Here is a 12,736-nt window from a genome sequence, read left to right as displayed (position 1 = left end):
AAATAAATAAATAAATAAATAAATAAATAAATAAATAAATAAATAAATAAAATGATGTGGGAAAAAGGTTTAATCATAAGAACTCAAATACAAGTTTATGCCAAACAAATCTGAAAATTAGTTGAAATAGATAATGTAGTAGAAAAAACTGAGTAAGCAAAGTTGACTCAAAAATGAACTGACACCCTGAGAAACTCAGTACCTATAAAAGAAATTAAGAAGAAATCAAAACTCTAGAAAGGACACAATTCCCAGACAATCTTCTGGGCACATTGTATTAAACCTACAAAGAACAGATAATTCCTGTTTTATTCACACTGTTACAGAACATAGAAAAAAATGGAATGTTTTCAGCTCATTCTACAAATTTAACATCACACTGAACCATAACCAGATAAAAATAGAAAGAAAGAAACCCACAAAAAATTTAAAAATCCAAAGACAAATAGAGGCAAAAATTTCCCCAAAAATATTGGAATTTTTTATATTATACTTTAAGTTTTGGGATACATGCACAGAAGGAGCAGGTTTGTTACATAGGTATACACGTGCTATGGTGGTTTGCTGCACCCATCAACCCATCATCTACATTAAGTATTTCTCCTAATGCTATTCCTCCCCTAGCCTTCCAATCCTCAACAGGCCCCAGTGGGTGATGTTCCCCTCCCTGTGTCCATATATTCTCATTGTTCACCTCCCACTTATGAGTGAAAACATGTGGTGTTTGGTTTTCTGTTCCTGTGCTAGTTTGCTGAGAATGATGATTTCCAGGTTCATACAGGTTCCTGCAAAAGACATTAACTCATCCTTTCTTATGGCTGCATAGTGTATACGTGCCATTGTGTATATGTGCCACATTTTCTTTATCCAGTCTAACATGATGAGCATTTGGGTTGGTTCCAAGTCTTTGCTATTGAGAATAGTGCTGTAATAAACATACGTGTGCATGTGTCTTCATAGTAGAATGATTTATAATCCTTTGGGTATATACCCAGTAATGGGATTGCTGGGTCAAATGATATTTCTGTTTCTAGATCCTTGAGGAATCACCACACTGTCTTTCACAATGAGTTGAACTAATTTACATTCCCACCAACAGTGTAACAGCATTCCTGTTTCTCCACATCCTCTCCAGCATCTGTTGTTTCATGACTTTTTAATGATTGCCATTCTAACTAGCATGAGAGGATATCTCATTGTGGTTTTGATTTGCATTTCTCTAATGACCAGTGATGGTGAGCTCTTTTACATATGTTTGTTGGCTGCATAAATGTCTTCTTTTGAGAAGTGTCTGTTCATATCCTTTGCCCACTTTTTGATGGGGTTGTGTGTTTTTTTTTCTTATACATTCGTTTAAGTTCCTTGTAGATTCTGGATATTAGCCCTTTGTCAGATGGCTAAACTGCAAAAATTTTCTCCCATTCTATAGGTTGCCTGTTCACTCTGATGACAGTTTCTTTTGCTGTGCAGAAGCTCTTCAGTTTAATTAGATCCCATTTGTCGATTTTGGTTTTTATTGCCATTGCTTTTGGTGTTTCAGTCAAGAAGTCTTTGCCCATGCCTGTGTCCTGAATGGTATTGCCTAGGTTTTCTTCTAGGTTTTTATGGTTTTATGTGTTACATTTAAGGCTTTAATCCCTCTTGAGTTAATTTTTGTATAATCTTTACACATTGAAGGGGTCCAGTTTCAGTTTTCTGCATAGTCTAGTCAGTTTTCCCAACACTATTTATTAAATAGAATCCTTTCCCCATTGTTGTTTGTGCCAGGTTTGTCAAAGATCAGATGGCTGTAGATGTATGGCATTATTTCTGAGGCCTCTCTTCTGTTCCATTGGTCTATATATCTGCTTTGGTGCAAGTACCAGGCTGCTTTTGTTACTGTAGCCTTGTAGTATAGTTGAAAGTCAGGTAGCATGATGCCTCCAGCTCTGTTCTTTTTGCTTAGGATTGTCTTGGTCATACAGGCTCTTTTTTGGTTCCATATGAAATTTAAAGTAGTTTTTTCTAATTCTAAGAAGAAAGTCAATGGTAGCTTGATGGAGATAGCATTGAGTCTATAAATTACTTTGGGCAGTATAGCCATTTTCATAATATTGATTCTTCCTATCCATGAGCATGGAATGTTTTTCCATTTGTTTCTGTCCTCTCTTATTTCCTTGAGCAGTGGTTTGTAGTTTTCCTTGAAGAGGTCCTTCACATCCCTTGTAAGTTGTATCCCTAGGTATTTTATTCCCTTTCAAGGATATAAACTATCTCATAAACAGAACCAATGACAAAAAGCACATAATTATCTCAACAGATGCAGAAAAGGCCTTCAATAAAATTCAACAGCCCTTCATGCTAAAAACTCTCAATAAACAGTATTGATGGAATGTATCTCAAAATAATAAGAGCTATTTATGACAAACCCACAGCCAATATCATACTGAATGGGCAAAAGCTGGAAGCATTTCCTTTGAAAATCAGCACAAGATAAGGATGCCCTCTCTCACTGCTCCTATTCAGCATAGTATTGGACATTCTGGCCAGGGCAATCAGGCAAGAGAAAGAAATAAAGTGTATTCAAATAGGAAGAAAGGAAGTCAAATTGTCTCTGTTTGTAGATGACATGATTGTATATTTAGAAAATCCCATCATCTCAGCCCAAAACCTCCTTAAGCTAATAAGCAACTTCAGCAAAGTCTCAGGATACAAAATCAATGTGCAAAACTAACAAGCATGCTATACACCAATAATAGACAATCAGAAAGCCAAATATTGACATTTTAACTCAGTAGTGCATTAAGAGAATTATAGCATGAACTTGCAGTCTTTTTCACAGAAATGCTAGGATAGATTAACATTAGTCTGTCATTTAGTGTAATTCACTACACCAAGAGCTTAAAAAAGAAAAATTACATTATTACCTAAATACACACGAAAAGGCACTTACTAAAGCTTAATGATCACTCTTAATAAGAAAAGATTTTCTTCAGCAAACTGACAGAAGCTACCACCAGAAACCTATGTGATACTTCTGATAAATTATAAAGACCATTTCCATTGAAGTTTAAAATAAGTGGAAGGTTCTGTTACTCCCTCAGTGGGAACAAACTCCAAAAAAGCAAGGTAGTAAATCAAGAAACAGAAAGATATGGGATCCAGGAAGCAGGAGATACAAAACAGAAGAGAGGCAAAGGAAATCCCCAGAATTACTGTGAAGGAAAATCCAGAGTGATAAATGTGCAGAAGATCTAGAAAGTAAGGTACAGAAGGTTGAATGATTCCTGGAAGGATAATTCAAAAAAATTTTTAAAAATTAAATTGACAGGACAGTGTTAAAATTCATTGCGACAATATGTAGACTTTGGGCAGAGAGTTTGCATAGAAATTAGTAATCCATTTACAAAAACTAAGCAAAGAAAAAATGAATTAATGATTAATCCTGGACAGGGAGACTTAAGAAAAATAAATACAGTATTCTATATGACTCAGCTGAAAATACTATTTATAATCATTGGGCTGGGAACAGTGGCTTATGCCTGTAATCCCAGCACTTTGGGAGGCCGTGGCAGGTGGATCACTTAAAGTCAGGAGTTCGAGACCAGCCTGGCCAGCATGGTGAAACCCCATCTCTACAAAAATATAAAAATTACCCCCGCATGGTGGCGGGTGCCTGTAATCCCAGCTACTCAGGAGGCTGGGACAGGAGAATTACTTGAACCCAGCAGGCAGAGGTTACAGCAAGCCGAGATCATGCCACTGCACTCCAGCGTGGGTGACAAGAGTGAGACTCCATCTAAAATAAAAAACAAAATAAAAAATATAGCCACAATAACATATAATATGTAAACTGAATACTGATTTAACCAAAACTGTGATGTAAATCATTTGGGAATATGGGGGAGGGCATATATTAGAGAGCTCTAATCTTCCATAATAATAAGTCAATGAATAATATTTAAAATTGAAAAAATTTAAAAGTATTAATATAAGCATGATATTTAGAAATATAAGTATAAAAAAAAAACAGAAGAAATAGCTATGAGAATTGAAAGTGGTTGCCACTGAGGAATGACAGAGGTGGAGAAGAATGAAGCGAGGACTGTCAGTTTCTATGTCGTGTAAAACTAATTTACTTACCTAAAATACCTTCATATATTCCTTTAGTAAAAATTAAAACTAAATTCAGATTTTAAAAAAGACTGACAGTATCCAGTGAGGATGTAGAGAAACATACGTAATCTTAGACCTGATAGCTAAGAGAATAACTTAGTACAGCCTTTCTAGAGAGCATGTTGGCAGTAATATCAAAATTTCAAATATCCTTATTATCTAATCCAACAATTCCTCCTCTGGCAAATCATTTTAAGAAACAACAGGGCAGATGTAAAGATTTACCTAAAAGAGTGTTCACAGGATCATACTTTAAAATACTGGAACATTCTGACTATTCATGTATATTGATAAGGACTGATTTAGTACATTATATACTTCCATACAGGGGAATACCTGCAGACTTTTACAATATTGACATAAAGTAGTGGTTTCAAATCATGTTTTTGGAAGTCTATATTCATTTCTCTAGGGCTGCCATAACAAAGTACCAAAACTAGGTGGCTTAGAAAAACAGAAATCTATTGTCTTATGGTTGTTGGCTAGAACTCTTAGATCAAGGTGTCAGCAGAGCTGGTTCCATCTGAGGGCTGTGAGGGAGAATTTCTTTCATGCTTCTCTCCTACTTCTTGCATTTGCCGGCAATCTTTGGGGTTCCTTGGCTTGTGGATGCACCACTCTGATCTCTGCCTTTATATTCACATGGCAGTCTTCCTATGCATGTACCTGTGTCTGCGTCCAGATTTCCCTTTTTTGTAGGGACACCAATCATGTTGCATTAGGGTCCACCCTGGTAACCTCATCTTAACTTGATCATCTGTAAATACCCTGTAAGCATTTGGTCACATTCAAAGGAACTTGGGGGGTAGGACTTCAACATCTTTTTACAGAATATATTCAACCCATAACAGAATTGTGGGGTCTCTAAGGGGTGCCTCAAAAACTATTGCAATTAACTAGGTCCTGAGCCAGTGAGCTCTAGACTTCCCTTGTCCACTTTAACTAGAGAAGTTCCTATTTTTATAAATTAATATTCTGAAAGTTCATATGAAGAAAAGCTTCCACAATTTAAAATGTTTAAAAGCAACCAATATAAAACTATATTTATATATGTCCCAAATATATTGCTAATCAACAAAAGCAGTTTGCAAGCATGTGAATATGTTCCCAGTTCTATATAAGTTTTTAAAAGTCCCCATCTATAGCTACAGGGCTTATATTTAGATCAATACCATTTTTGGTACAACATATCCACAAAATATTTACAGTATTAACATGGCTACAATTTTTCAAGTTCCCTTTATATGTGTCTTCATATTTTTCTATATTGTCTAGTTTTTTGCAGTGCTATATCTTGTAATTAAAAAAGACTATATTATTAAAGATATAAAAAGGTGGCCAGGTGTGATGGCTCATGCCTATAATCCTAGGATTTCGGGAGGCTAAGGCAGGCAGATGGCTTGAGCCCAGCAGTTCACAATCAGCTCAGGCAACATGGCAAAACCCCATCTCTACAAAAATAAAAATAGAAAAAGACATGATATTCAGTAAATACATGTTGGTAAATTGATCAATATAATTTTATTAGTCTGGCTTGGCTTATAAGAACTTCAAACTGAGAGAATTTGCGTAATTATTCAAGTTCTACTTTTCAGAACATCAATCCTTGCCATTCAAATCCTACTGATGCTCTCTGATAAAAGCGAGTCTGAAAACCCAAGTCTGTTCACGGATGAACAAACAAAATGTGGTGCAAACATACAATGCAATATTATTCAGCCTTTAAAAACAAGAAAACTCTGACACATAGTACAACATGGGTTAACCTTGAAGACATTATGTTAAGTGAAATAAGATAGTCACAAAAGGACAAATGCTGTGCAATTCCACTTACATGAGGTATTTAGAGTAGTCTAATTCATAGACACCAAAAGTAAAATGGTAGTTACTAGGAACTGGGGGCAGGGGTAAATGAGGATTTATTGAATGAGTATGGAGTTTCAGTTTTGCAAGAACAAAAATTGTTCTGGAGATGGGTGGTGGTGATGGTTGCACAACAGTGTGAGTGTGCTGAATACCACTGAACTGTACACTTAAAAATGGTTACAACGGGCCGGCTGAGGTGGCTCATGCCTGGAGGCTGAGGTGAGTGGATTACCTGAGGTTTGGAGTTCGAGACCAGCCTGGCCAACATGGTGAAACCCTGCCTCTACTAATAATAGCAAAAAACTTAGCCAAGCTTGGTGGTGCACACTTGTAATCCCAGCTACTCGGGAGGCTGAGGCAGGAGAATCGCTTGAACCCAGAAGGCGGAAATTGCAGTGAGCCGAGGTTGCCGTGAGCTGAGACCATGCCATTGCACTCCAGCGAAACTCCATCTCAAAAAAAAAGTTAAAATGATGACTCTTATACATAGTTTACCACAATTAAAAAATAAACAATAAAAAAAAGATTTTGATCTTAAAACACTTCAAGGTAATGTGTACCTAGCTGACATTCATTTTTAATATCATAAGCTCATTTACTTACTATTTTTCATTAATGAATCATTATAACATAATCACCATTTTCATCATCCCTATCAGCATCAAAGTACTGCAAAAACCAGCTGTATGCTTGATTCTAAAGATCACTTTTCATTTTCGTTATACAGGCAGCATAAATACTTTTTGGAGAAAAACACTATGAGGAACATTGAGAAAGTCCTTATTTGGAATACTTAGCTGGACTTACCTAAACTGAACTTTCCCTTCCTTGACCCAGGGCAACCTCTGCCAAGCCCACCACCCTCCAGCTCCCACGCCATGAAAGATCGAAGAAGATAATCAGAAAAGCCACCCAAGAAAAGGAAAAGGGAGAATCAGTTACATATCCAGCAAGCCAGAAAACAAGAAAACCCAAATCTGTTCCAGTTCTCTAGTTTCACCTTAAAGGCAAAGAACTGTAGATGCTTGTGAGGAGCTCTTCAAAGCCTAAATTCATAGCCTGTCTACGCGGGAGGTTACCAGCATCTGAAGAAAAACAACCACTACCAGAAAAGCTCTTCTTTGTTTTCATTCTTTGGAGTCCTTCAGGAAACTCTTGATAATGTGAAATGTTATTACTGCAAATGTTGGCTCAGGCAAGTTTACTCTAGAGTCTGACTATCACTGACTTGTTCGCAAAATAAAATCATTTTTAAAGCCTACGAGGAAAGCCAAGAGCAAACCACAAATCAGAAAACCACCAAGGCGGGCTGGCCTCATTGCCAGAGTTTAATGTGATCTAATGGGAGGACAACGAGATGTGAGAATTTGATTTTACGATGCTCCATGTAACATTTGGCAATACGGAGGGGTTGGGCCCAACTTCCCCATCCTTAAGCAAACATTTGAAGTAATGTTTCACTTTCTCATCAGTTTTAATTCTGTCAACGAGAGGGTAGAGATTCAGCCTGCCTTGCTGATTTTAAAAGTTCTGTCTGCTTCGGATGCTCATAGATTTGCTTAATATCCATTTGTATAAGATGAAGATGGGCAGGTGGGGAAGGGGCCAGGAAAATAGGATGAAACTATTTAGTGGCAGTGTACCAACTGGACTGCCACTCTCTTCCGCACTGGTGATTTATTCCATGGGTGGGAAGGCAGGAATAGGGCTAACTTAAGCAACATTCTTTCGCAAGCAAAAACTAACCCCAATGAGAAAGAGTCAGATCTGGGCTGAATCACATTGCCCAGTCTCACAGCAAATGGGACTGGAACTCAGGTGGAGCTCTACTTCCCATCACTCATTCTTTAAAAAAGAAATAAAATGGTAGCAACACAGAAATGCTTTGCATATGTCAAATTAACAGCGGAGGACCTTATGGAATAGAGAAAGTCAGTCAGGAAATCCCATAAAAGGGCACATGAGCAATGAAAAATACATTAAAGTTACATATTTCACGCAGCTTTTATTTCTGTTGCCAGGACAATGGAATGAGAATCAGATCTCTTTTTTTCCTTCTTACAGAAGAATGCAACCCTACCAATGCCAAACTCCTACTTACACTGTCATTTTATAGCAATTACAAAGTTGGCCCAGTGAAGAAATGTAAAACTCATAGAGTCAAGTTTCTTGAAGCAATAGTTTGCTAAAGGAAGTGTAACAAATCCAAGGGTCTAGGAAAAATTTACTAGAACTTCTATTTCTATTGACTTTTAAGCTAAACACTAAGAAGGAAAGAAAGCCTCACTAAGAGTTAAAATCTGGATGACACCAGGTGTCCACACCAGGTGACAGACAGTCACCTCTCACCTGCCACCTGTGGGCTGTGAGTCTTCCTGAAAGAAGGTTGAGGGCTCAAAGTGCTGAGGGTATGATAGGGGTAGCATCAGTTCAGGCAGGCTGGGCTGCAGTAACATATAGACCAAGCAGGTAATGGCTCAATGCAATAGAAAGTTAGTTTTTGCTTAGGTAGCCATTCTGGTGATGAGATCAGCAGGACAGCTCAAGCCATGCCATCACTCGGATGAGGCTCTGCCAACTTCCACTTATGGTTAGCATAGCCATCTGCATTGCTTCCTGCAGGAAGAAGGAAGAACCATGGAGAATCACTTCTAGGAGACTTTTTATGGGACCAGACTGAAAGTGGTACACATTATTGAAGTTCATCCTCCATTGGCTGTGACTTAGTCTCAGAGCCACACCCAACTACAAGGGAAGCCAGGAAATGTAGCCTGGTTATGTGCTCAAGAAGAAACAAATTATGGCTAACAGTCAGCAGTTTCTACCATAGGTGTCCTCATCCATTCAGTGGATAGCAATGTATTGCAATCAACATGTTCCCCTCACACAGATTTAACCATTTTAATAAAATTTAACCTCCTGAAATGAACATGTAGCTGAAAAACATTCCTACTACAAAGTTAAAAATTGAAGATAATATTAATAATATGAACACAAGCCAACCACACAACCACAAGAAAAGAACAGAGTTAAGCCTCATATTTTAAACTCTTTGTCAACAATAATGTGAGGTTTTTTAGAAAAGACTATTAAATTACTTCTGGAAAGAAGTCAAACCAAATATTTTTAAAAATTTTAAGTTTATTTGAAATACAGATTTATATCCACTTTTATAATAATGAACCTTATATACCATATATACCTGAAACATGACTAATAAGAATGTGAACATATCAAAATTAGCAAAAAATTTAAGTAGTCATAAAATAAACATGGAGAAAAGCTTCTGTAATTTTATGTGCAGTTTAAAGTCATGTTATACTTAATCTATTATTTTGAAAAATTTTACTAAGCTTGATGAGAGATGTTTAGAGGTCTCCTTTGAGATTTCTCATTCAATAATAAAGTACAAAAAGAAACATACCATTGGGTTCTCATTTTTTCTTCACCCCATAATTTAAAATTGCAAAATAACATGTAAAACAATCTGGCAGTAGGCTGGGCGTGGTGGCTCACGCCTGTAATCCCAGCACTTTGGGAGGCCAAGGCGAGCAGATCACTTGATGCCAGGAGTTCGAGACCAGTCTGTGAAACGTAGTAAACCCCGTCTCTACTAAAAATTAGCTGGACATGGTAGCATACACCTATAATCCCAGCTACTCAGGTGGCTGAGGCACAAGAATCACTTGAACCTTGGAAGCGGAGGTTGCAGCGAGCTGAGATTGCACCACTGCACTCCAGCCTGGGCAATAGAGTGAGACTCTGTCTCAGGAAAAAAAAAAAAAAATCTGGCAACAAAATTGTATTCCTCTGTTAATATATATATATATATATATATATATATATATATATATATATAAAAAGCTGAAGTTTTAAGAAATAATTAAAATATGTTTTGTAGTGTTGGGAGGTTGATTTACAGATCAATGAAAGTACAGGTTTCTAATGTATCTCAGCTTATGGTATTTTCTAGATCCTGTTTCAATGGTTAAATATATAACTATTTGTGTATGTGTGTGTGCACGCATATACCTGTGCATATACCACAGAAAGATATGTACTAAAGAATGTGCCTTCTCAAAAATCACTCAACTAATATTTATAGCGCACCTGCTCCTTATCCTGATGCAGTTTTCATTACGGTAGCAATACTCAATCTAGCAAAAACAATATTTTAAAAGAAAATTGTGTAAGTGTATCAGTGATGGAGCAACTACTTCGATGAAATATTTTAAAAGGTTTTGGGAATAAGTTTACTGAGGCAGCATAAATGAAATCTTTTTGCTTCACCATTCATAGGCAAGCTATTGCTACAAAATGTCACTCATAAGTTTAATTTTAGAAAAACTAGAACCTTCAAATAAAGGGAAGTCAAATACCTAATACCCATTAGGATGACTACTATCAAAAAACAAAACAGAAAATAGCGAGCATTGGCAAGGATCTGGAGTTAGTATATTCTTGTGCACTACTGGTGGGAATATAAAATGGTATAGTTGTTACGGGAAACAAAATGGTAGTTCCTCAAAAAATTAAAAATTGAATTACTATATGATGCATACATTCTACTTCTGGGTATATACCCAAAAGAATTGAAAGCTGGGTCTTGAAGAGATATTTGTACACCCATGTTCATAGCACCATCATTCACAAAAGCCAAAAGGTGGAAGCAACCCAGTGTCCATCAACAGAAGAACAGATAAGCAAAATGTGATACAGATATGCATACAATGAAATAGTGTTCAGCCTTTAAAAAGAAGGAAATTCTCACAAATGCCATAATATGGATGAGCCTCAAGGACATTATGCTAAATGAAATAAGCCCATAACAAAAACTAGTGTATAATGTCACTTATATGAGTACCTATGGTAGTGAAATGCATAGAGACAGAAAACGAAAGGGTAGTTATCAGAGACTAGGGAGAAGGAGAGATGGACAGTTGCTTAATAGGTATAGAGTATTCGTTTTGCAAGATCCATATAATTCTGGAGATTGGTTATCCAACAATGTGAATGTACTTAACATTAATGAACTATACATTTAAAAAATGCTAAAATGGTAAATATGTATTATAAGTATTTTACTATAATTAATCGTTTTAATGTAGAGGAGTCTACAGCTGGATATTGAGATATGGAGCAATGATGAAAATATTTTCCATAACTCAGAGTTTGCTGACATTTAAAAAACAAGAAACACACACACCATTTACTTTGAAGGTAAAGATGATATTTTCACAATGAATTTAAAGTAACTGTTCTTTGAAAGAAATTCAAGGTATACTGAGAACATTTTGAAAACATATTTAAAGTGTTTCCATCACTATGTGTGTTGTTGCTGATAATTATACAAATGCAGCCCTATAAAAATGTTCATAACTGAACACTTACACTTAGAAATGGAACATTTAAGCTATTTAATAAATTATCAAAGAGTTTTAAGGTTTTGAATTCAGTTGGTAAACCAGTAACAAGCAACTCCCAATTATTTGTAAGAACAAGTGGTTAACATCAGAGAAGATAAAAAATTTTATCCAAATTTCAACAGAAGTTTCTGCATAATTGAAATATAGACTAGAGAAATGACCATCATGATTTAGTAAGCCTAGTCAATGATGGGTTCCTTCCATTCCTTCATTCCTTCCATTTGTAGATTCCATTCAGATCTAAAAATACTTCCAAGGGATCTTTTTAAGATAAGACAATCAAAATTCAAAAATTGTCAGATTGTGAATTCATAAAAATCGAGTTTTAAACTAGGATTTTAAAAACATATTGAAGCATATTAAATCATACATCTCTCACTAATGAGAGCAAAAAGAGCTAGGTATCTTAAGCAAAAATAAATAAAATAATTTTTAGAGTATTCTTTCTTTCATCTATTTTAAGCCTATGTTATTTTCTATCTTACATATGTCTTACAAAGTGCATAATATATTGGTACATAGCATATGCATATAACTCACAAATTAATTTTGTTCATACATAAAAATGTTTATTAATATGGATATAAAATATAGAGACTATTGGTCTAAAATGTCTTGGAAACCAGTTAGGGAGAAATCTATAAACTTTGGTTTAAAAAGCAAATGGTCTAAATCTGCAATATGGAAGACCAAGGTTACATATGAGAAAGGCTTTTCATTATAGTAGAAGCAAGAAACCACAAGAGTAATTCTCACCCATTGAAATTATGTAGGTATAGTTCTTCCTTAGAGTGAGATCAATTCATTTTATTCATAGGAATATTATGTAGCTCTATTGTCCTTAAGTGCCATCCAGGAGATAATTCTAAGTATATATCTACAGTCAAGAATAACATTTTGATAGTGAAGTAACACTGTACACATAGATTTTCTCTTAGAATATTTAAAGTACTTATGCTTTCATCACTAAGTTTTCTTGAATCTGTTTTGGAATGTATTTGGAATGTTTGGGACGCATTTAAGTAAATAAACAATCACATACATAAACACTGTATTAATCTTTTAATCATTTGATCCCTCCCTTCATGTAAAACCACTGCAAAAGGAAAAAAATTTTTATCACAAAATAGCTACATCATTCCCATTATTTAGAATGTCTTTCCTTTCTTCTTTCATTTTATCTGAGTTTTCTCTGTAATTTGGGGTTCACTTCCAAAAAATTGTATTCAACAACTATTTGAGTATACTACATGTTTCTATGGTAGATTGATTGCAAAACTGGCCCTGTT

At 35.7% G+C, this 12,736-nt stretch overlaps 1 long non-coding RNA gene across 1 annotated transcript in view; it reads left to right on the top strand.

The window, feature by feature from the left end:
- LOC111552376 overlaps positions 1 to 9,437 on the top strand; it is a 22,218-nt gene extending 12,781 nt beyond the window's left edge. The window contains exon 2 of the long non-coding RNA XR_002734624.1: positions 6,749 to 9,437. This is a non-coding gene — a long non-coding RNA (uncharacterized LOC111552376). The remainder of the gene's footprint in view (positions 1 to 6,748) is intronic.
- Positions 9,438 to 12,736: the final 3,299 nt, after the last annotated feature.

The sequence above is a fragment of the Piliocolobus tephrosceles genome, chromosome 3, assembly GCF_002776525.5.
Source record: "Piliocolobus tephrosceles isolate RC106 chromosome 3, ASM277652v3, whole genome shotgun sequence".
NCBI classification, from domain to species: domain Eukaryota; kingdom Metazoa; phylum Chordata; class Mammalia; order Primates; family Cercopithecidae; genus Piliocolobus; species Piliocolobus tephrosceles.
The sequence above is the reverse complement of the archived record's forward strand: the minus strand, read 5'-3'. Positions and strand labels throughout refer to the sequence as shown.